We start from the raw sequence: 26,081 nt of genomic DNA on the forward strand, positions 1-26,081 counted from the left end.
AGTTATACATGAAACTGTAGGTTTGTCTTATATATATTTTTCTTCATAAATTTATAATTTTGATATGTAATTATCAAATGCAGTTATAATATTTTATCTGTGTCTCTTTATGAACTTGCTATTTTCTTCAGTTCCTTAAAAAAGTTTTTTTTTTCCCCTCAAAGAAAATCTACCTTCTTTCTCTTCCACCTCTCCACCCTTTGAGAAAAAAAACAAAACCCTTGTTTCACACATATATAATCAAGTAAAACAAATTCCCACTTTTCATATTTAAAATATCTTTTAAGAAAAAAGGTGATTGTTTCTTAAAATGTAATTTTTTTTCTCTTTATAAATTGCTAACATAAGTGGAAAAGTTCATCTATACTTACGCTGATTCTTTTCCAAGTTAAGCTCTTCAATTGCTTTCTTAACAATGTCCTTAAAATCCACATTTCCTTCTTCTATAAAAAGAGGAAAAAAGTCCTTAATTTAGAAATATAATCCAATGGTGAGAAAAGGGTATCTTCAGAGCTAGTTCTACATATTATTAAGCAAAGTGAAAGTTTGGCAATGTTTTGGTGAATTGTCATCTTTCCAGTTTTGTGCTAAGTAGAGCATTGATAAAATTAAAAGGTATCCCAGAAGATAATTAACAATCCTCTCTCACCCTCTACCATGATTTTTAACTTTCTCAGGGGCACCACCCATTGTTTAAATTCAAGAGTAGTGTTTCTAGAAGCAGAAATCACAGAAGAGATGTACAGTTTAGGATAAAAGCTTTCATTTGAAAAGCCACAAAAGGAGTTTGTCTCACAAATTAAAATTAAATACTGTCCCAGGCCTATAAAGCTCTTCTTAGTCAACTCTGTCAGTCTCAGAAGTGGTTATCCTTGACACAGAAGATAATTATTCATAGTATCTACAATGTGCCAGCATTGGGGATGCAAAAACAAAAGACATTCTTTTTTTTTTTTTTTTTCCCTAAGGCAATTGGGGTTAAATGACTTGCCCAGATTTAAACAACCAGGAACTCAGGTCTTCCTAACTTCAGGGCCAATGCTCTATCCACTACACCAAACAGCTGCCTTGTCTACCAGCTTAAGCTGATCTCAAGGAGCTAACATTCTAATGGGGGAAACAATATACAAACACATACAGTATATATTTATATATACAGTTACATTCAGCATAAATAAGGAAATAATAGAGGAAAAGCCCTAGAATTAAGAGGAGTTAGGAAATACTTCCACTAAAAGATAGGATTTTTGTTTGGGACTTGAAGGAACCCAGGAAGGTCAGTATCCAGTACAGAGGAAAGCGAGCATTCTAGGAATTCATATTAAAATCATATTTGTTGATGCTTCTATCCATTTACTCCTAGAGATCAAAGAGGGCCAAACAAGAATATGGATGAATCATCCCTTTCCACAACACAACATTCCAAATACTTAAAAAATATCTATCATGTTCAACTCCCACATTTTGTTTCTAAACTAAACTCCCCTGTCTACTTTCAACGAATTCTCCAACGTTGCAATCTCTTGTGGGGGAAGTTCATGGAATGCCAGTCACACCTTAGTTCTCTCAACCTCCCTGATTCTTCAAGTGGTTATTCCTTTACTAGTCTGCTCCCATCCTGATAGATGTGGGAGGTTCTACTGCTTGGAAGGAAAATCTGTTGCCAAAATCATTTTACTATCCAATTCAACTTTGTGGGGAAGATTAAATTTTAGCAACACATCGCTGAAAAGAACATAGGTCTTAATGCATCTGATAAAAAGATAAAGTACTTACCATCAGGCTGAAAAGATTTGAGTGTTTCTTTTATCTCTTCCTCCTTTAACTCAATCCCTAAGCATTTCAGGGCAGGTTCCAGATCATCAATATTGATTTTTCCATCAGTGATATTGTTGACAACATTACACACATTTTGAGTTTCTGTTAGTAAGTACAAATAAAAGGTAATATTACTAAATTGGTGTGTCTAATTAAAATATTTAGAGCTAAAGGGGATCATAGAGAGTGCATTAAACAACTTGCACAAATTCATAGAGATAGCAATAAGTTTCAGTGAAGTACTTTGAGAAATGAAAAATTCTATATTTTCCTCTACATCACTACTTAAAAAAAACTCATTTGTTTGCATAAAATACCAGCTTAATAAGACAACCTCATTATCACAGCTTATGATTCGTGCTCCTCCCAGTGTCTACTCACCAAAGGGTTTTTTTTAATGAATGATTGATTAATAATCAACCCCAGAACACAAACTGTTTCATTTTGTCTTTGTATTCCAGTCTTTAATACAGTGCCTGCCATATAAATGATTAATAAAATTGAAATAAAGTTTAGTTTATTAGATTTCAATTTAGAACAGAATGTCTCAGACTTGCATTTTAGCAATCTTCTAGTTCAATCTATTTCTAAACAAGATGTGACCCAGTGCTTGCATCTCATGCTGTCAACAATAGCCTACCCCCTTAGTCTCCAATCTTCTCTAGCCACCTTACAAGCAGATATCTTTGCAAAGAAAAGCACATCACTTCCTGAGGCAATCCATTCTATTTTGGGATAGCTTTAATTGTTAGGAATTTTTTTCCTTACTAACCGACTGATTTGCTTATACCTCATCCCAATCTGGGTCCTTAAATAAAATCCAAAATCCCTGTGGCTGGGGGTTCACTAGTAGAATTCCCAGACAAATTCTATCTGTCATGACCCTATTCATTCCCTTCCCCCTGTCTAATCTGTTTTAGCTCAAAAATATCTCTTTTTTACTTATTCATTAGGATGTTACTCAGTGAGTACCTAATTTTGTGCTCTCCTGCAATAGCTCATATAATACTGTACTGTCTTGTGTGTTTATTTAATTCATGCTTCCCTCTCCCCCCAAAATTGCTTTGTTTACCTTCCGTATTTGCTTATTTGAGTGTGTGAAGATATCTATATGTATATATAGATATAGCTATAGATATCTTCCACTCAAGAGAAGGTATTAGGGGGTAATTAGAGGGTAATCTCTTGAAAGCTTAGAACTGTGTCTTAATAAATCTAGCATTTATTTATATAGAACCTTAAATTTTGCAAAGTGCTTTATATATGTTAATTTCATTTGATTTTCATAACAACTCTAGGAAGTAGATGCTATTTTCCCCATTTTACACATAAGGAAACTCAGGCTAACAGTGATTAAAGAATTATATAGCTAATCAATGTTTGTAGTAGAATTTAAGCTTGTATTTTTTATGACAAACTCAAACTCTTTCCACTGAGCCCCCAAACCTGCATAACCCACTCCCCCAAAGAATTTTCTCAATAAATATTGCTTGATTGGCTTATGTAAAATAAAAACCACCAAAATAAAATAAAATAAAATAAAACACCAAAAGCAGCAAAGGGTTTGACATTTCTTGTTTGCTATTAAGAATAATACATAGAATTATATAAAAACTAGAAAAGATATAAAGGGATGGATAGAATCTCAGTGATATTTGTCTTTTTAGGGCAAATTCCCATATATAAAATATAGTTTATATATTATCAATATATAATCAATAGTTTATATCAATAAAGGAAGAAGTTTTGTTCATACATACGTTGGAGCTTACGAGACAATTCATCTATGGGTACTTCATTGACAAAATCTTTGAGATTCACTTTTCCATTTTCTGAAACAGGAGGGAAACACAAGTAAATTTGGGCACATTCTGGTGTGTGTTTAATTTACTGGAATACAATCTATTACAATATTATATCACTTATGTCAACAATCCCTATAGCGATGGATGAATTCCATATGAGAATCAAAGGAACATTCTCATTTGAGAAGGAGAAAGGTCCCATGCAGAACAAAAGCAACAAAAGCAATCTCCTGAAAATATCTGAAAGATTTGGATTGATTCTAAGGGTCCCCCAATATTCTTTGGTCTTGTAAAACCCATTAAGATGTCCAACAGACTATAAAGCCTGCTAAAAAATAGGTAATCTCAAATTAACCAGCTCACTATTGGGTAGAGAATTAAGGGAGACTGTGAAACAGCTGCTTTGTTGTAAAGCTAGCTTGGAATGCTAGCTAGCCCATCAGCATAGAACAAAAAACATAGAAAGCATCATTTAAATTACTTGTAAGTAATATTGAGGAACCAATACCAGGGTGAAGGACCCAAGAATAAAATAGATAAGACCCTTAAACTGATGGAATAGGAAATAGATTCCACAAAGGAATAGATTGAGATTAAAAACAACTGATCCAAACTAGTGTTGTATATCAAAACTTCTAAGTAATAGAATGTACTTCCCTCTCCTCTTTCCTCCTCTCCATCCCTACCTTGCCAAGCAAATACTTCACTTCTATTCTCCCAGATTTCTTTTCAGAAAGAAAAAATAACAAGTACTTCAAAAGACAAGGTCACTGCCAGTCACCCTATGCACTTCAAAATTCTTGACCCTTCTTGGACTGACTGAAATTTTAATTATAGAATAAGAAATCACATTTTACACCCCAAGAAAAGTAACCTGATAGATAATGGATGTACTCACCATCAATATCAAGAGATTTCAACGTTTCTTTAATTTTTTCTTCACTTATATTACTCCCAATGCACTTCAGGACAGATGGAAGATCACTCACATTGATTTTTCCATCGGTTACATTGGTGACAGGAAGGAATTCGTCTAGACCTATATATACACATCAAAACAAAAATTATTAAATTGATGAGTCTAAATAAATATAAAGCCTCATTTGGAAAGCAAATTCTCTTTGAGCAAGGACTCTTGGGGAAGGGACCTCACTGAAGAAGCCTGAAGGAATCTGTATGCATTTTCTTGTTTTTATTTTGAAAAAACAAACCAAAAAAAAAAAAAAAAACAAAAACAAAAACAAAAAAGATCCAATCTTCAATGTATTTGCATCATGGGATCGTAAGTTTAGAGTTAAAAGTAAACTTGGAGATCATCTAGTCCAAAGCTTTTATTTTACAGATGAGAAGATTGAGTAGAAGAGAGATTAAGTAATTTCTCCATGGTCACAAAGATTATAACTGTGGCAGAACCAATATTGGAAAACAATCCCAAATTCCTTCCACTAATTAAGATAATAATTTATCTATGATTTATTATTCCTAGAGAATTTCCTAAGGAACTTAAGGTAATGTAACTTGCCCAGGACACAAAGCTAATATGTTTGAGAAGCAAAATTCGAAATTCGGGTCTTTCTGACTCCAAATCACTCAGCTATTCCTGCATTTTTATTTCCTACCATTGTGCCTTTGAGAACAAAAAAATATTCATTTTAGGTATCTTGCTATCACATTTCCTTTCAATTTCTGGCTTTCCTTACAGTTTGACTCAAAATAACAATGAATTTCTTTCTATTTCTAGCCATTTTTCCAGGGGTATATCTCATACCCCTGTTTCTCATTCTCTGGGATCTCCCTCTACTGTCATTTCTTAGCAACCTCTCCTCCTTTGAAGTTGACTGCCCCAAACTTATCACTTGGCCCAGATTCTTATAGCTATTATGTCTAAAAGCTATAATAATAATAATAAAAATACCTCTAAGTCACTGGAGCTTCTTCATTGAATTCAGCTCAATGGTCTCTCCATCTACCTCAACTTCTATCCTCATACGAAGTGATTTCAACAAATATTCTAAACTCTCAATTAGGAAATTAAGAAATCTTGTCAGTTTCTTTCTTTCCATTTTACCTATAAACAGGATGGTCAGATCCTTGATCTTGCTAACTAACACAAGTATTTTACTTTCACATTCAAGAGCTCTGAAATTTCTTCACCTAATCATGATTTCCCATGCTGTCATCTTTTTTCATGCCTTACTTCTTCTAAACCTATTTTTTTCATTCACTAAGATCTCTAGTTTCTTCACCCCTCAATAATTTTCCAAGGCAATTAATCCTGACCTGATTACTTTCTTCTCTCTTCCACTTTTTAGCAAACTAATTCAGATTTACTTAAGAATCCAGGAATCCTATCCTGGCTAAACTCACAATCCTGAATGACTCCTACCATCCATCATCTCAGCTCTTATTCATATGCTGGTAAATGCAGCAGAAAGAATTCAACTACAGAAATTACAAACAACACAAATTTGTCATCTAGTCTCAAAAGGGCCCTCACTACATTAAGGCAATCATTTTATTCCTCTCCAATTTATTTTCTATTCTATTCCCTATATGGCTGTTTGAAACCTTCTCTTCTCTAGTCTCTAGTCTCCACCACATTCTTTGTGTTGACTGCTTTAACTATGATTATCATCTTTTATTTTACTGAGAAAATTGAGGCCATTCACCATAAGCTTCCAATTTCTTCTCCTCTGTGTCTCACCTCTTTTTCATGTTCAATATCCTAACATCATCTTCCAGTATTTTCTCCTTTACCCCATTTTCTGTTGAAGAGATAACTCTTCTCTTTCAGCAACATCAACTTTACATATATTTTCAATCCCATCTCCTTCCATCTTCTTCAAAAGATTGCCTCTGCTTCCTCCCTCTTCCTTCTTCCTCCCCGTACAATCTTCAAGCTCTCTATAATTACTATTTTTTCCCAGTTGCATACTAACAAGTTTACCATCCTTAAAAATCCCTTATTGAAGTCCACTATCCCTGCTAGCTATAATATTCACCCCCTCATCCCTTTCTTAGCCAAACACCTTGAAAAAAAATCTTGGATCTAATTATCACCTCTATGCAGTTGAGTGTGAGGTCTGTATTTCTCGCTCTAGTTCCTGAATGCCAATCCCACATTACAAACGTTGCTCATTGAATATTTCAAAGTGCATATTTCAAAGTATTCTCTCAACATTTTCAAAACAATCCATTAACTTCTGAAAATCATTCCTATTCCAAACTCCTTTTTCTTACTGTCTCAAGGGTACTACCATCCTTTCAGTCACCTAGCTTTGTTAACTCGAGCCATCTTTAACAATTCATTCTTCTCTGAACACTGGGAAATGAATGTAAACTGCTTGCATTTTTGTTTTTCTTCCCAGGTTATTTTTGCCTTCTGAATCCAATTCTTCCTGTGCAACAAGAGAACTGCTCGGTTCTGCACACATATATTGTATCTAAGATATATTATAACATATTTAACATGTATAAGATTGCCTGCCATGTAGGGGAGAAAGTGAAGGGAGGGAAGGGGAAAATCGAAACAGAAGGAAGTGCAAGGGGATAATAATGTTGTTAAAAAAAAATACCCATGCATATGTACTGTCAATAAAAAGTTATAATTACTTAAATAATAATAATAATAATAATTCATTCTTCTCTACTCCTTAAGCCAATGAGTTGCCAAATCTTGTCATTTCAGATTTCACAACTTTTATATCTGTCCACTTCTTTCATTTATTGATGTTAATTCTATCCTTCATCACCTCTCACTTGGATTCACTTGGAATAGCCTCCAATTTGATCATCCTACTTTAAATCTCTCCCACTTCCAAAAATGACTTCCTAATGTATGTCACTCACACTCACTCTCTGATACTCAATAAACTTTAATGGACCCCCATTATCTTTTGGCTCAAATATAAGGTTCATTTTCCTTTACATTTCATTCCATTTACATTACATTCATTTACCTTACAGTTAAAGCTGTTTACAACCTGGCCTTTTAGCCTAGCACTGGACAAGGAGTCAGAAAATGTATTTTTCTTCAACAGGTTTACCACTATGGCCTTTAGAGAATTTGACTGTAATCAGGTAGTGGAGATGAGGCAAACTACATGGGGTATGTTAAAGACAAATCCAATGTCCCCACTATACTTGGTACCCACATCAGCAATAGGACTTGGATAAAAAGAATGTCTTATACATTTTTCTATGTCAAACATGGAATCTCTAGAAAAGCATTCTATATAGTAGCAACCCAATATAAAGAAATCAACTAACCAGTTAAATAATATAAACATATTCATTTATGTTTCATGTCTAACAAAAGCCTTTTCTTCACAACAACCTTGTAAGGAAAATGCATAAAACTACTAGTCAAAATAGAAAAAAAATATAGTAAGACGTTTAGTATTCCCAGTTTGCTATGTAAAGTCATATTTCTATTTTAAAAGAAATGAAGATGAGAAGAACATGGGAGTGGAGAAGAAATCCATGTAAAAAGCTAAATTCTTTCTCTTTCAAGTCAGAAAATATATACAATATTGGGAAGATACATATTCATACTCACGTTGGATCTTTTCTTTCGTCTCCTTGATCAATTTATCAATAACATCTTTTAAATTTACCATTTCTTCTTCTGAAAAATGTAAAAAGAAAGTGTTTCAGCTACTGAGTGGGAAGACCAGTGGATCCTATAAAAAGGCGTTTACAAAATACAGGCTGGGTTTAGGAGAAGAGAACAATTTTCTTTTAAGTTTTAATTTATTATTTATTTTAACATTCATTTAAAAAAAACCTTCAAGTTCTGAATTCTCTTCCTTCCTCCAACCTTTCAATTACACACGTGAAATTATACAAAATATATTTCCATGTTAACCATGCTGCAAAAGAAGAAAGAAGAGGAAAAAGGAAGGAAGGAAGGAAAGAAGGAAAGAAGAAAGGAAGGAAGGAAGGAAGGAAGAAAAGAAGGAAGGAAGGAAGAAAGGAAGAAAGGAGGGAAAAAAGGAAGGAAGGAAAGAAGGAAGGAAGGAAGGAAGGAAGGAAGGAAGGAAGGAAGGAAGGAAATGTCCCAGAATCTGTTTTAAAAATTGTTCTCTTCCAACTCCTTAGTTTCTAACAGTTTTGCATCTCTATATAAATAATTATATTAATTATAATAGTTTTGTAATTATGCTAATTATATTAATTACAATTTTATGGTCATTATACAATAATTATATATTAATAGTATTAATAACAATAATAATTCACATTTACATAGCCCTTTAAGGTTACTCATTATTTTCCTATAATTGACCTTATAAGGTGGTCAATGTAAGTATTAACATCCACAAATCTAAAATGAAGAAACATACTCAGAGTATGTAATTTAGTTGGTAAGAATTCAAATTCAGATCTCCTGATGGATTCCAAGTACTCTCCAAGTACATCCATCAGTGAATTCTAGAAGCAGAAGGTACACATTGCCCCAGACAAATTATTATTAATCCCATTTTACAGATAGGGAAACCAAGGCTCACAGAGGCTGAGAACTTATCTGGAGCCACACAGCTATCAAATGTCAGAAGCAAGATAAGAACTCAGGTCTCCTGGTTCCATATTAAATGTTCTTTCCATTATAATGAAATGTTTCTTAGATATCAACTGTACCACATACGCTATGTTATAAAGCCTTATACTAGAAATGCCATGATTCACAATGAAGGTTCAATTGCTATTAAACAACTCCATGAACTTCATTTTATAAGAAAACAAGACTGCACACAGATAGCTAAAACTGAGTGAAGATTCCACATTATAAAGCAAATTATGGATTTCTTCCATGCAGGTGAAGCAGATTGGAGCGGTGATGTGACTCCTCCTACGCTAGAATTCACCCCCTTAAATATCATTAGCCTAGGAGAAATAATTTTGATATCAGTGATTGATAAATGCTTGATGATTGACTGAATGCCTTTTCCTGGGAATGGCAATAAGCTGAAGAAACAAAAAAGAAAATTACCCCAAATCATCCAGATGATGTTGATTCAATATTAAGAGTTCTATTGGTGAAGTGTGCTGCTCCTTGCACTCACCTTCCTCAGCTCTTCCTATTGTGGTAATAATATACAGGCCAGAGTTCTCCAGAAATGAAAACTTGGCTCTTTGTCAGTTTTATGTAACAAATGCAAGCAGCTCAAGAGAGTATAGATGGCATATTTCTTTCTTCAGATCCACACGACTATTAAATGTTTCTTTTTCTTGCTCTATCAATAGCTGGTTTTCCTCCCTATTGTATTACACAGGTTATTTCTTCCTTGGTCAATATTTTATTAATAATAATGTATTTTTATTATATTATTATTATACATTATTATTAATATACACTACCATATTATTATACTCCTCAGTGATTCTTCCCTCCATCCCAACTTTATTGTCTATACACACACACACAACAAATGTGCACATAGAAACACAAATAATTAATATGAACTGATAGTATAGATCAGAACAGGGAAATCTACTTCTCCTTCTAGGAAGTTAAGAGTTCCTGACCTGGCTTTGTGCCCTTCTAGTTTCTATTTTTGTCTTCAAAAATGTTTTAATGTTTCCATTTTCAGTTATTGGATGGTCTTTTTTAATTATAGCTTTTTATTTTCAAAATATATACATAGATAATTTTTGACATTCATCCCTACAAAACCCTGTGTTCTAATTTTCTCCTTCCCTTCCTTTCATACCCTCCCCAAGTTGCCAAGTGATCCAATATATGTTAAACATGTGCAATTCCTCTATACATAGTTCTACAGATATCATGCTGCACAAGAAAAATCATATCAAAAAGAAAAAAATGAGAAAGAAAACAAAAGGCAAGCAAATAATCACAAAAAGAGTGAGAATGTTATGTTGTGATCCACATTCAGTTCCCTCAGTCCTTTCTCTGGATGCAGATGGCTCTCTTCATCACAAGATCATTGGAACTAACCTGAATCACCTCATTGTTGAAGAGAGCCACATCCATCAGAATTGATCATCATATAGTCTTCTTGTTGCTGTGTATAATAATCTCCTGGTTCTGCTCATTTCACTCAGCATCAGTTCATGTAAGTCTCTCCAGGCCTTTCTGAAATCATCCTGTTGGTTATTTCTTATAGAACAATAATATTCCATAACCTTCATATATCATAACTTGTTCAGTCATTCTTCAATTAATGCTGCCCTTCTATCATCATCTTTTACCATTTCCCTTCCAGTAGGAAATATATGAACTCCTGAAAGGTTAAAATCTTTGCCACTATCATCCAACTCTTATCAATTCCAACAATCCCATTCTTATATGTATTGGAAATAGTGAATTTTCATCCTTGTATCTAGAAAGAATACATGTGCAATGGAAAAACAACTTGAGAAAAATAGCTAAAGTACTCACCATCTATCTTAACAGATTTCATTATTTTTTTACCATCGTCATCAGTTAAACTGATTTCCAGGCTCTTCAAAATTGGCACTAGATCATTGACATTGACTTTCCCCGCACTGATATTGTTGACAGTATGCCATGCATTTTCCACTTCTGTATGTATATGCAAATAAAAATTTAAAATAAGCTGGTGAGACTGAGAGAAACGGGAACCTTTAAAAGAGAAAACCCCCCCTGTGAATCTCTCTGTCTTCATAAAAAGAGAAATTTCATTGCTTTTGATAAGATGGTAATAATACTAATAATTTAATAGATATTTAATAATTCATAAAATTAATAATTTAACTCAGAAAGCATTTATTAAGCATATACTATGTGCCAGGAAGTATGTTAGGCACTCTGGATATAGGGACAAAAATGTCAACAATTCCTGCCTTCAAGGTGCTTATACTTGACTAATAGGAGGACATGTACATATATAGCTCTCTGAGATTTGCAAAAATATTTATAGACATTATCTTATGTAGTAACTGTTTATAAACTATAATGACTGAAAAATCAATGACAAAAATAGACAGTGTTAATTACATTATCACACCACAACAGTGTTGTAACATCATTAGTAAAAGTCTCTTCACCTACACTACAAATACTGTTTTCACTGTATTTTTAAAAGGCTTTAGAATGTAGAGGGAGTGGTGTTTTTCAAGAGCCACTTTCCATCAAATCATGTATGGAGTATGAAGGTGGAGCTATGAAATCTTTGAAAGCATTATTGAAAGGATTAGATCAACTAAAGAAAACTGGTCTGAAGAAAGCTAAAAGAATGATCAAGATAAAACAAAAAAGCCAAAGCAAAGTAAATGGAAAAAATACAGACTCAAATAATGACTGATTCTTGTTATAAAAAAAAAAAAAAAAGTAAAACAAGAAACATGCAGAGCAACTTGTGCTTTTTCTTTGTACTCTCAGCCCTAAACACAATGCCTGGCTCATAATCAATGCCTAATAAATACTTGTTAATCAATTGCCATTGAACAAGACAAACAAAATCAGGCCATTAAGAACATGAATCACAACTTTAAAAAAAAACAGTCAAGGAAGTGAAACTTTAAGAAACTTGGGAAAGGGACACAAAACATACACACTGGTTGTCTATTTTCTGTTGATTTTATGTAAGATGTTTAGGCATTATAAGCACAAAAGCGTGAGGACTGACCCTCTACTAGTCCAATATTCCTAAAGGTTAATTGCTAAATAAATTATGTGAGATTAGATCTCTTCTTTTGTATGCTTAGCTAATTATTCATTTTTATTAACAGCTATTTTATATTGAACATGTTTGAATACAAAAAGTTATCATTATGTTTATATATATGTAACATTATGTTTACATCAATATAAAGACAAGAAGATTCATGTATACTCACGCTGTGTCTTATTCAATTTTTTGGTATCGGTCAAATTCTTGACAATGTCCTTTAAATTCATTTTCCCATCCTCTATAAAATGGGGGTGGGGAGATAGGAAAGAACAACACAATTAAAACTAGGTCTATAAAGTACAAAATAAAATGAAAGACTTGGTCATCCTTTCTTTTCCTTCCTCAACCATCACAACTTCTACCATAGACCTTCCCTGTACCAGCACAGTGTGTGTGTGTACAAATAGATAGACAAGGAGAGAGAGACAGAGAGAGAGAGACAGAGACAGAGACAGAGAGACAGAGAGAGAGACAGAGAGAAAAAAGAGAAAGAGAAAGTGAGAGAGAGAAGAGAGAGAGAGAGAAGAGAGAGAGACAGAGATAGAGACTGAGACAGAGAGAGAAAAGAGAAAGAGAAAGAGAGAGAAGAGAAAAAGAGAGAGAGAAGAGAGAGAGAGAGAGAGAAAGAGAGAGAAGTAGACATCCAATAAATGCTTATAAAATTGAGACGAATAACTTCAGTTTAGCAAGTTATAACTAAGGACAGACAGGGTGGCAAGGAGGAAGCAGTTTAGGAACACACTAGGACATACATAACACAGAACAACTATAATTTTTTCTTAAATCAAAGTTAGTGAGAATGAGATGCTACAGAAGAGTCAAAGAATCCAGAAATGGACATGTTGAGATATAAATAAATGATATAAACTGAAAATAAACATTAGGGGTAAAGGGAAATATTTCTTATATAAGCTAAAAATAAACATTAGAGGGAAAGGAAATTATTTTTAAGAATATGATGGAATTTTCCCTAACTGCCCTCCATGATCATCTTTATCAGTCATCACGGTCATAATAGCAGCTAGACTTAAACATACCAAGTGCCAAGTATATCTTATTTGATCATCAGGACAACTCTAGAAGGTAGGTGCTATTATATCCTCATTTTACATATGCAGAAACTGAGGAAAACAAAGGTTAAGAGTCTTCCTGAGATCACACAGCTAGTAAGTGTCTGAGACCAGGTTTAAACTTAGTCTCCCTGATTTCAGGTTTAGTCCTCTATTTACTCCACTACCTGACCATTTCAATCCTTTAGCCTTCCCGTCTCCACTTGCCTTTCAGAAGGAGAAATAAAAACATGGGGAAAATAAAAATAATGCTCCAGTCATCCCAAATCCACTATCAAATTCTTAACCTCCTGGGAATGTTAAAATTTTTAGCTTTGCTACTAGAAAGAACACAGATCTTCTTTTACCTTCTGCAAATAACCTAAGTTCTTACCATCTGGCACAGCAGATTCCATTACTTCTTTAACCTCTTCTTCATTTAAATCAAACCCCAACTTTTCCAAGGTAGATGGAAGATCATCCATCTTGACTTTCCCATCCGTGACACTAGTGACAATATCATATGCATTTTGTTTTCCTATAGGGATGAATAAATCAAAGTGTGAAGTTCTAAATTTAGTTTAAAGAAACCTATAAAGAATCTGTCCAAGAGAAGGGGTGAAGAAGAAAGAAGCTCATTTTACAGAGCTGTGGGTTTTTTGGGGGAGTCACCTAAATAGCCTGAATTACTGAATAGAAGAGAAATTCTTTGTGAGTAGAATTATCTTTAAATCTCCAATTCTTAGCATTTAGCATGGTACTTGACAGAGTAAGCAGTTAGTCAAACCAATGCTTGTTGAATGAATTGAATTAACACACTCCTGTTTGTTCAAAAAGAAGAAAGTCAACCTTTACTGCTCTTGTTGAAATAGCAACTTAATAAAAAAAAAAATACCTCATTATCATAAACATTAATTCATGCAAAAATAGGGCATGCCAAATGGGGCACATCGCTGGAAGCTTTTTTTTCTCTTGTGAATGGTTGGTCCCCAATTAATGCCAGCTTGTTGTTGTGAGTGATGGTGGTGGTAGTAAATAGACTGTGGTAGTGGTCCTTCATTCTCATAAAGGACAAAAATATCACAAGGATTATGTCTTGATCTGCGTGTGAATTGGATTTAAGCACAAGTCATCAGCTTTAACACTCTCCTCAAGAGGCCAACAATATTTGGTAGCAAAGCAATAGTCAGGATGACCTGGGATGCACTGGATGACCTTGACTTTCTAAATTAAGGTCTTTCCCAGGTCTCATTTTGTCTGAGGCAATATCTAGTAATGCTAGCTTATTATAAAGTGAATACTACAAAACCATTTGAGATGGCCTACACATAACTACTAAATTAAGATTTAGAGTTTGGAGACATTTTCAAGATTATTCAGCTGCACATCATTTTATTTTTAAAATTTATTTTTATTTTGAACTTAACACAAAATGGGTATTTTCATATATGAAGTAAGGCAAAATAAGAAAATTGTACAGGAAACCATGCAACTATCATGCACAGCTTGGTTTTTCTTCTTAATATAATAAAATTTAAAGAATGGCTTTAATGGATAGGATAAAGGGAGAAATACAGTGGGAAATCTAGGCAATGTGAAGACAAAATACATCAATAAAAATCTATTTTAAAAAGAATGGTAACTCAAAATATAACTTTAAAAGCAATCCTGCTTATTTATTCTGCTTCTGCGAATATTTTCAATATTTTAATGATTCTCTTTTCTTTTTTACTTTTTCTTCTTTTGGAAACCCTAACTTCACTTTCCCTTAAAAAAACATTCCCCACATTTTTTCACTTCAAATTGTATAGCCAAGCAAAACAAACTCTTATATAGGCTTTATCTGCAATTTATGTTTCATGTTGAATCCATCACATCTGTCATGTGACGGATAGCATTCCTCTTCACTCTAGCATCATGATAACTCTCCATATTATAACTCAATGGGAAATTGCCAGAAAGATTGTATGAGATGTCTTTTATGACAAGGCAGTTTAAAAAAAAGTGAATTTGAACCCAAGTTCTGCCTCTAGATCCAATCTTTTTCTCTTTCTACTACATTGGTTCTTGGTGGGTTATAAGTGATTTATGGCTCACACAGCTTTCAAACCACTGCTTATTTTCTTCTTTCTGTCTACCTCAACTATATCTTAAATCTAAAAGCACTTTTTTTAGGATTTCAGATGGGAAAAATCTGATGCTGCTCATTACCAGATCATCCAAAGTAATTTCCCCAAATTATCAATATTCAAAATTCTGGTTGAAAAAAGAACTTATTCCATAGCTTTCTTCAGCTCCTCAGGTACTTTACAAACCACTCATATCCAAGCCAAACCCAGATCTTTTTCCCATTACAAATACAATCTTTAACAATCTCTAAGACATGAGAAGGATAAGGCATATTGTAGAATTTATCCCATCCTATGGAACTCCAACAGAAAAGTAACTGATCTGTCTGGAAATGATGACGTAGACATAAATAACATTTTCTTCTTGTTCCAGTTCTGGTGTATGTCATTACTGGAATACAACGACATATTAATAACCTTCCTCAGCATCAAATGATATCTATCTTTCAAAACTTAACTTGAAATTCCATTCTCTTCCATGAAGCTTCCTCAGATAATTCAGGATCAAAGAGTTCTCAGTCTCACAATCCATCACACTAATAGTTTACATCACTCAATGGGCAACTAACCATGTTTTCTTTTCTATAACTCCTATACTCTTATTGAATTGTTCTGAGTTCATACCTTGTCCACAGAATTAGACTTTAATGTCTTTAAAGGAGGGCATGCATTATACATCTTAATCTGGATTTTAGCACTTAACAATTAATCTAAGAAACATAACACCTATTCAAAAATTATTGGTTGGCTGATTAAGCAAGTAAACAAAATGGAAAAAAATACAAATAAAGGGAATTACATTTCTGGCTATGATTTGTAAGACTGTAGTCACATTTTCAAAGGGACTAAGGAAAAAGAGGGTTAGTGGATTTCCATTAAAAAGTTAAATTCCTATAAATCTATTAAAAGTCACAATGTGCATAACAATTGAGGAAAAGGAAATTGAGGAAAATTTCTTTATACTCACGTTGGTTTTGATCCAATTTTTGCATTGGTGTCAATTTATTGATAACATCATTTAAATTTATTTTCCCATCCTCTACAAAATGAAAAAAAAATAGATATCATAATGTTATAAGGACATGTAACATTTATATAGTGCTTAATGGTTTACAAAGTATTTTATATACATTATCTTATTTAAATCTTACATAGGGGAGGTGATTTGCGAATTATTTTATAAATGAGGAAATGTGACTCAGAAAAGCTAAATGACTTGTCCAAACCAGCAAGTATCAGAGATGAGAATTCAATCCTGGGTTTTAGTAGAAGTGGACTTAAGAAGTACAGGAAAATGTTTGCATTTTCTATCAGTTTAACAGATATTGCTTATCCTCCAGTCAGTAGATTTCTCCTCCAAATAGTTGTTGAAAAGATCACTTCCTATTGTGCAACCTGTTCTCAGCAACCACTCAAACTCAAGTTTGTGGCCAAGCTTAGAAACATCCATCTTAGGATCGCCATTCAATCACTTATGTTCAGAGTTTTGATTACTTCTGTAATGCTTATATACAACCTGCTGATTTCTGGTGAATGATGCTACACTCTATCTCTGTGAGTCTTCTGGATTAGTTTTGTTGATCAAAGTATATCTCTGTTATATATAAGTTAGGGATATATATATATGTGTGTGTGTGTGTGTGTGTGTGTGTGCGTGTGTGTGTGTGTATGTGTGTATCTTTTTGCAGGCTCAGAATTATCTAAGCCAGCACATGGGATCTCTGCTGTGTGCATACAATTGCTACTGTTATTGAAGAGGGGCATTTCTACACTGTGCCAGCAGCAACTCAAGGTCTGGGTCTCATGGATAGCCAGGACATGATTATAAACAGGACAATGGCAATTACTTTCTGCCATCAATTAATAGCCTGAAACTTCTCACCTCTAAATCACACAAACTGGTTTCCAAAGCTACTGCAAATACCCATTTTTCATGACTGATATTCTATTATTTCTTTAGGGAAAGAAACAAAAAACAAAGAGATAGCCCAGCAATTTATCTGAGATACAATCTCAGGCTTAACTAGCTAAGTCACTGCCATGTGGTTGTAGCTGTCATTGCTACTGATGGAGGAGGGGGAAAGGAGAGCAAATTCTTTTCTAAATAATGTAAATCAGAGAAGAAGCTGGAATGGTTAGTGTCCAAACAAAAGAGAGAGCCTGGAAAACTGGAAGCCATCTCTCCTTGCTTTTTTGCTATAAAATAGGTTTAAAATAATTCTGTTATTGATCTTCTTTGATCACAATGGCACTAATAGGTATCTGAGGTTGAATTCATGAAGACATTCATTCCTGATTCCAAGCCAGTCTCTATCTACTGTATCACTTAGCTGCTGACATAGGTAGAATATTGGCAATATTCCTCATAAACTTAGCAGGATACATATATGTCTCACATAAATACCCAAGACCAATAGCAAAATACTCTTAAAAGAAATTATGAGTCTTAGAAAAACTGCAAACATTATGGAACACTTCATCCTCCTGTCTATTCCCTGTGTGGTAGCTTGAAGGAAAAAGCCTAGTCTATAGAAGAAAGGAAAGCACTTCCTAGCTCACCTTTGGTCAGCAGTGTATACCTTATCTATGCTTCATCCCTTTCCCTTCATCCCTTCCCTGCTCAAAAGACCCTCCAATAGCTCCAATGGCTTAATTCCAATAGCAACACTATAATTATTTCTGACATCCTCTTTCTTCCTTCCCATAAGTCTATTCCAGCCCAAGTTCAAAAACAAACATCTGGGAATTTGGGGAATGCTCCAGGTCAGAAAAGGTTCCTTACCCCAAAGTTTTCTGAGTTACCACTCCTTATGAACAGGGTCAAATAATAGTTTATACTACCATTTACAATAGTTTTCCAGAAAAACTGAGAATTTAAAAGAAAATGATAATTATCTACAAAAACACAAATTACTCAACCTAAAAAAGAACTAAAAAATAGTGGTCTTAACACAACCTTAGAAAAAAGAAATCAAGTAAACTATCAAAATAAATGAACTACCAAAGAAGAAATCCCAATGGATTGAAATTTATCAAATATTTAAAGAGTACAAGTACTACAAAATTTTTACTGAAAAATAGAAATCTTTCCCAAAGAAATGACTGTGATATAATGATAAATGGCATCAATTATATATGTATATATGTGATGTGTGTATGTACACATAGTATGTATGTATATATATATACGTTATATATGTAATTTTTAATTTAAATATTTTTAAAAGAAAGAGCACTGGATTTGACATCTTCGATACAATGGGCTTCAATCCAGGCTCTACCACTTAATACCTGTGTTACCTTAGGAAAGTCACATCATTTCTCTAAACTTCAATTTCCTCATCTGTAAGATGAAAGTATTAAATGAAATGCTGTCTAAGATTCCTTTTTTCTAACTCTAAATCAGTAGGTTGGTCTACAATATTAGAAAAGCAAGGACACTGATATAATCTACCCTAATCCTCTAAACTTTGCAAGGATGACTTTTATTGTTGTTGTTCAGTCATGTTCAACTCCTTCTGACCTCAATTGGGGTTTTCTTGGCAATATTGGAATCATATGCAATTTCTTTTTCTGGCTCATTTTACAAATGAGGAAACTAAGGCAAATGGTATTAAGTAATCTACTTTGGGTCACATAGCTACTAAATGTCTGAAGCTAGATTTTAACTCATGAAGATGAATCATCTCAAATCTAAATCCAGCACTCTATACCAATTAGTTGTGCTTATGTATGACTACAATTTTAATTATCCATGGAAAGGACATATTCTATTATGCTCTGGGCAAATAAACCTACAAAGAGCTAAAGTACTCACCATCAATTTGAACATATTTCAGCATTTCTTTAGTTTCTTCTGGATTTAAATCCATTCCCATGCTTTCTAGTGTAGCTCTCAGATCAGAAGGCTTTACTTTACCATCTGAGACATTGTTGACAACAACCCAGGCATCTTGTAATTCTGGTAAATTGTAAACATATTAATGAATGTCAATAATTTATAGGAAAGCCTTCCTGGGGAATTTATTCTTTTTTAGAGCAATAAAGTGCTTGAATTTGAAGCAGCAACAATATATCAAATGTATCATAAAAGTCAGGTTTCACATACTCTTATTAAATCATCATAGTAAAGAATAAATAAAGTATAAATTCATACCTAATGTATGACAGCCATATGTAAATAAAAGGCATCATGATAGAAAGGAAAGCAGATTGCATTTCCAGGTAAAGGACATGAGCTCTATACCCAAGTTTTCCTCTTATTACCACTTCATTGTTCAGTCTTTTTTTCAATCATGTCTGATCCTTCATGACCCCCCCACACACCATTTGGAGTTTTTCTTCTCCAGTTTAATTTTTTTTACAAACAAGGAAACTGAGGCAAGGGTCACATAGTATCTGAGACCTGATCTGAATTCAAGCAGATGAGAATTTCTGACTCCAAATCTAATATTCTGGGCTACATAGATATCCTATTACCTCTATGATTTAGGCAAGTCATTAAACTTATATAAACCTCAGTCTCCTCATTCTGAAAATGAGAGGGCAGAAGGAAACAGTCTCTGTGATCCCATTCTTTAAAAGTTTGGGGCATTTAATATTTTTATTTTTTCAGTTACATATAAAGCAAATTTTTACATTTGGATTTTTTTTTTGGGGGGGGGGGTTGGTTTTTTGCTGCAGCAATTGGAGTTAAGTGACTTGCCCAGTATTGAGTGTCTGAGGCTGGATTTGAATGCACATCCTCCTGACTTCTGGGCCAACATCCTATGTACTGCACCATCTAGCTGTCCCTTTATATTTATTTTTAAAACTTTGTGAGTTCCAGATTCTCTCCCTTTTTTCCCATCCTCACTCCCCATTGAGAAGACACATCACATGGAAGTCATGCAAAACATTTCTATAAAAGTCATTCTGTGAAAGAAAACATGAATCTTCCCTACTCTGAAAAAAAAACCCTCAAGAAAGATAAAGTGTGGCAGGGGTTGGGAGGGGGAAGTGTGCTTCAATCTTTATTTAGACACAATTCTTTATTTAAATATGGATAGTATTTTTCATCATAAGTCCTTCAGAGTAATCTTGGATTATTGCATTGCTAAGAATAGCAAAGTCATTCAGAGATGATACGATTCCTTCCTTAATGATCCCATTAACAGGCAGAAATGGTTGGTATTTTCATCAACATGACTAATTTTTTCCACAGAAAAAGAACTTCCATAGACAAATTAATAGGAAGTTCTGTGAGGCATAGCAAGGTTAACCGGCTTATTCATACCATAAATATAATATGGAAGAATATCTAGGAAGTCACTTTTCTTCTCTAATTAATAATTAGTGGTAACATCATAAAGAGAATGCTTGAAGGAAGCATATACTCATAATTAGGCATTGCTGGTCTACTGAGTAGTTGTGAACTAATATTCATTTTAGGCTGTTGGATACTCTCTTTCCACATTTTGACACTTCAAAGCTCAAACAACTTTGGGGGCTTAAATTAGGACATTAAAAGCTGTTTTTAAGTTTCCTCTCAATTATAAATATAAAAATGTTGGCAGCCTTGGTTAAATAGGTTGATTTTTAAAAATTCAAATAACCCTTATTATGGAGATTCTCAAGGTTTCTTTGATGCTTTAGGAACAATTTAATTTATGAATCTAAATCTTTTCCCCAATTCCTAGAGTAACTAAAAATCCTGGAGGTATAAAGAAAAGTATTCACAAAGAAACAATTTCATGAGGTTTTTTTTCTACCATACTGCTCTAAACTAAGAGTTAATCTCTGTGCAATGATGATGAGAAAGACAAAAAGCAACATTCATTTGCTTTCCTTGCTCCTAAAAAGATTCAACAATGATACTTTCAGGTCCTTAAAAAGTATCTTAAAAGCATTGCACACCAAAGTTTCTTAAACATGGAACCCCATATAGGGTTTTGTAACTGAATGTGGAGATCATGAAATTATGATTCATTATGAGTAAAATGTTGGGTTTGTATATCTATTTTTTATATACCTATGTACTCAGGATCAAATAAACATTTCTAGGGCAAAAAGAGGTAAGAAGTGGAAAAAAAAGAAGTCCTATTATACATAGTTATTAAAAATATTGATAGAAATATTAGTTCTAGAGAATGAATAAGGAAACATACTTTTCCCCACTTCTTAATAGAGAGGCAGGGAGCTACAGAGACAGAATGTTGCATATGTTACCAGATATAATGATTATATTGGTTATGGGTTTTGTTATAAGGGAAGTTTCAATTCCTGAGGTAGTGGGGAAGTAGTTATATCTAGAAATTGCATTAATAAAACTTATTTTTAAAGCTATGTTATTTGATTGGTTATATGCAGACTAAACTTTATAACCAAGAATAAATTTTTTTGAAAGTTAAGCTAAGATAGGATAGTTTACCTCTCAGACTTGTGGAAAAGGAAAGAATTTATGACCAAAGAAGAACTAGAGATCATTATTGATCACAAAATAGAAAATTTTGATTATATCAAATTGAAAAGTTTTTGTACAAACAAAACTAATGCAGACAAGATTAGAAGAGAAATAATAAACTGGGAAAACATTTTTATAGTCAAAGGTTCTGATAAAGGACTCATTTCCAAAATAGAGAATTGACTCTAATTTATAAGAAATCAAGCCATTCTCCAATTGACAAATGGTCAAAGGATATGAACAGACAATTCTCACCTGAAGAAATTGAAACTATTTCTAGCCATATGAAAATATGCTCCAAGTCATTATTAATCAGAGAAATTCAAATTAAGACAACTCTGAGATACCACTACACACCTGTCAGATTGGCTAGAATGACAGGGAAAGATAATGCGGAATGTTGGAGGGGATGTGGGAAAACAGGGACACTAATACATTGTTGGTGGAATTGTGAATACATCCAGCCATTCTGGAGAGCAATTTGGAACTATGTTCAAAAAATTATCAACTGTGCATATCTTTTGATCCAGCAGTGTTTCTACTGGGCTTATATCCCAAAGAAATCTTAAAGAAGGGAAAGGGGCCTATATGTGCAAGAATGTTTGTGGCAAGTCTCTTTGTAGTGGCCAGAAACTGGAAACTGAGTGGATGCCCATCAGTTGGAGAATGGCTGAATAAATTGTGGTATATGAATATTATGGAATATTATTGTTCGGTAAGAAATGACCAACAGGATGATTTCAGAGAGGCCTGGAGAGACTTACACGAACTGATGCTGCGTGAAATGAGCAGGACCAGGAGATTATTATATACTTCAACAACAATTCTATATGATGATCAATTCTGATGGGCGTGGCCATCTTCAACAATGAGATGAACTAAATCAGTTCCAATAGAACAGTAATGAATTGAACCAGCTACACCCAGCAAAAGAACTCTGGGAAATGGCTATGAACTACTATATAGAATTCCCAATCCCTCTATTTTTGCTGCATTTTTGATTTCCTTCACAGGCTAATAGTACCCTTTTTCAAAGTCCAATTCTTTTTGTACAGCAAAATAACTGTTAGGACATGTATGCTTATATTGTATTTAATTTATATTTTAACATATTTAACATGTATTGGTCAACCTGCCATCTGGAGGAGGGGATGGAGGGAAGGAGGGGAAAAAATTGAAACAAAAGGTTTGGCAATTGTCAATGCTGTAAAATTACCCATGCATATAACTTGTAAATAAAAAGCTATAATAAAAAAAAGAAAGAAAGAAAGTTAAGCTAAGGAGTTTAATATTCTAGCTTGTGATTTGAGATCTTATTCCTATTAATTCAAATATTGAAATTGAAAAGAAAGAAAATGAGTAGAAACTGCAAAAAGTTAAATTCCTATCCAAAAAAGCCCAATCATAACTACTAATACAAGAACTGGAAAAGTTAATTCATACTCACTTTTGTCCTTACTTAATCTTTTGGCATGAGTATATTTCTTGATAAGATCCTGTAGGACTATATGTTCTGGTTCTGCCAAAAAAAAAAAAAAAGGTGGAGAGAGGAGGAGAAAATTAGATATTTTAATTTAAAATAAAAAGAATTCAATAAAGTCATTTTTGCAAAAGAAAATGGGCAAAATCTCCACAGACAGAGGAAGAGTAAAGAAGAAATGAGAGAATTATTTGGAAAAACTCTTGTTTCCCTTTGTATTGTATAGATCAGTTCTAAATTAAAAGGTGTAGAACTGAATTCAAAAAATCAATCCCTGTAGGAATAAATTCTTGAGAATCTCAAGAAATATAATAGGGAAGAAAAGTAGAAATGAATAGGATAATAATACTTCCTAACTTTCAAGTGTACTATGAAGCAGTAATGATCAAAAATATTCATAAAACAGAAAAAATAGGTAATTAGAAGAGATTGGGTAAGGAAGAAGTAGAAACAAATGAACTCACCTGATATTTGATAAACTCCAAAACATAAATTACTTGGGAAAGAAACTCACTACCCAACAATTACTGGTAAAACCGGAAAGCAGTTTGGCAGAAATAAGGCCTGTATCTATGACTAAAATTTTAGGTTTGTCATGTACTCTGACTGAATATTGCCTCACATCTATCTGGAAAACTCACCATTAGAATCCAAAGATTTCACAGCTTCTTTAAGCTTATCATCAGATAATTCGAATCCCCAGCTCTCCAGGGTTGAGAATAATTTAGACTTCCTGATTCTCCCATCACTGACATTGTTGACAACATTCCATGCATTTTCTAATTCTGTATGAATATCCAAATAAAAAAAAGATTGGTTCAACAACAATAAAATGCAGAATCATTCAAAAGCCTATATGTGGATTGTCTTCATTTTTAAAAGCAGATGTTCTTTCAATTGAGGCAACTCTGAAGTAACCTAAGAAAGCTAAGTATTCTGAAGTAATCAATGAATAGAATATGGGATCTAGAGTCAGGAGGTCCTGAGTTCAGATGCAGTTAGGGAAGGAAGAGGGGAGAGGAGGAGGAGAGAGAAGAGGAGGAAAGGAGAGGGAAGAGAGGTATAACGGAAAGGGGGAGAGGAGTAAAAGGGGAGGGGAAGGAAGGGTAGTAGAAGAAGAAAGTTAAAGCTACTGAGAGTCTCCCAAAGACTTGCAATTAGCCACAAATTCCATGACTACGCAAAGGTGATTCCTTTTGCCTCTTCTCAACTGTCTGAACAACCCTCAAGGAAGCTTTGGGGCCCCCAAAGGTTTCCCTGCCCTGGGGAGTATAGATTAGGACCAAAATGGATGTCAGAACAAGTTCTGGATCACAATGAGTACCAGGGAATCTATCTTGTACCACCTGCCAGAGCTGCAGGGATATTTGAATAAATAGATTGATTCTGCCAAGGTGCACAACTCTATTTTTCAATATCCAGCATAGCTAACAAACTCCAAAAAGGGACAATCTACTGGGAGAGAGAATCCAAAAAAAAAAAAAAAAAAAGGTCTGCTCCCATGGGTTCTGGACCAAGTACTGGCTTGCAGCTAAAGAGGATTCCACAAGCAGCAAAATGTCAGCATCTGTGTGGCTGAAGTCAAATCTGAGCTAGCAGTTACCACTGGAGTTCCTAGAGACTGCAGGCTCATTAGTGGCATTATTATGTAAAAAAAAAAATCTTACCTATTTTTTTTTTGGGTCCTTCCCCATGAAATCTTCCCAGACCACTCACTACCATATGATCTCCTGACTCATCATACTGATTATTTCCCTCAGTGAAAATTTCCCAAATACTGGTGTTACATGTACATGTTATCATGTATTAACTTGTACTTAACATTTGTTTAGTTATTTAACATTTCTGTTTTTATGCCCTTTTTCCTCAATTAAATTATAAGTTTCCTTAAGGTAAGGATCATGCTTTACGTGTCTCTGAATAGCACCCATAATACTTAGAAATATGTCTCCCAGGCTTTAATACTTACTGGATGAATTATATAGCACTTTAATTTTTACATCATTTCATATGGTACTCATAACATGATGAAATAAAGCTTCATTATCAAAAGAGAAAAAATGTAGCAAGGGGTCAGGCATGGGTTAGGCATTGGTCAGGCATTCTTATTTTGCTATTTAAAACCATTCACTTTCAAAAGAATTAAAATAAAAAAGAAAGGGCATTGGTGGAACAATAAAAAGCTAAAGACTAGAATCATACTTTTTAAAAAAAAGGTAACAACAGAAGAACAAAAACAAGAATGGAGTACAGGAAAAAAAAATCATACCTTGAGGTCTAGTAACTTGTGGAGTCTTAGCCAATTTCCCAACAACATCTTTTATTTTTACTGATCCATCATCTATAAAATGAAAGGAAGAAAATCCATTAGAAAAAAAATACCCTTATAAAATCAATTCTAACAAAGTAAAGCAGAAGACTGGCAATTACCTGGTAAAATGACAATCTTCAACATTCTTGTATTAAATGCTTACCAGAAATTAATTTTATTATTTACTACTTCTAATGTTTAATTTGTCTTATTTTTTTTTAAATTCTGTGATACATTTCAAAAGCATAAAATGTATAAACCTAATAGTTTAGTATTCTTTTAAAGACAAAAAAAATTTACCGAGAAAAACTACACACTAAGCTTGATTTCCAATTAAAAGACTGTTAAACTCCAATTAAATTCAATTTTCAAATTTTTTGTTGCCCTTTT

General features: G+C 33.6%; 2 long non-coding RNA genes across 2 annotated transcripts; both read right to left on the reverse strand.

Moving 5' to 3' along the window:
- Positions 1-377: 377 nt before the first annotated feature.
- Positions 378-4,656, reverse strand: LOC116423703. Its single transcript, XR_004234209.1, has 4 exons — positions 4,522-4,656; positions 3,579-3,650; positions 1,777-1,920; positions 378-443 (listed from the first exon to the last, which is right to left on the reverse strand). It is a non-coding gene; the product is annotated as an uncharacterized LOC116423703 (long non-coding RNA).
- An 18,691-nt stretch (positions 4,657-23,347) lies between these two features.
- LOC116423704 lies at positions 23,348-25,722 on the reverse strand. Its single transcript, XR_004234210.1, has 3 exons — positions 25,650-25,722; positions 24,022-24,165; positions 23,348-23,419 (listed from the first exon to the last, which is right to left on the reverse strand). It is a non-coding gene; the product is annotated as an uncharacterized LOC116423704 (long non-coding RNA).
- Between the last annotated feature and the right edge of the window lie 359 nt (positions 25,723-26,081).

This window comes from Sarcophilus harrisii, chromosome 4, assembly GCF_902635505.1.
Source record: "Sarcophilus harrisii chromosome 4, mSarHar1.11, whole genome shotgun sequence".
Classification (NCBI taxonomy): domain Eukaryota; kingdom Metazoa; phylum Chordata; class Mammalia; order Dasyuromorphia; family Dasyuridae; genus Sarcophilus; species Sarcophilus harrisii.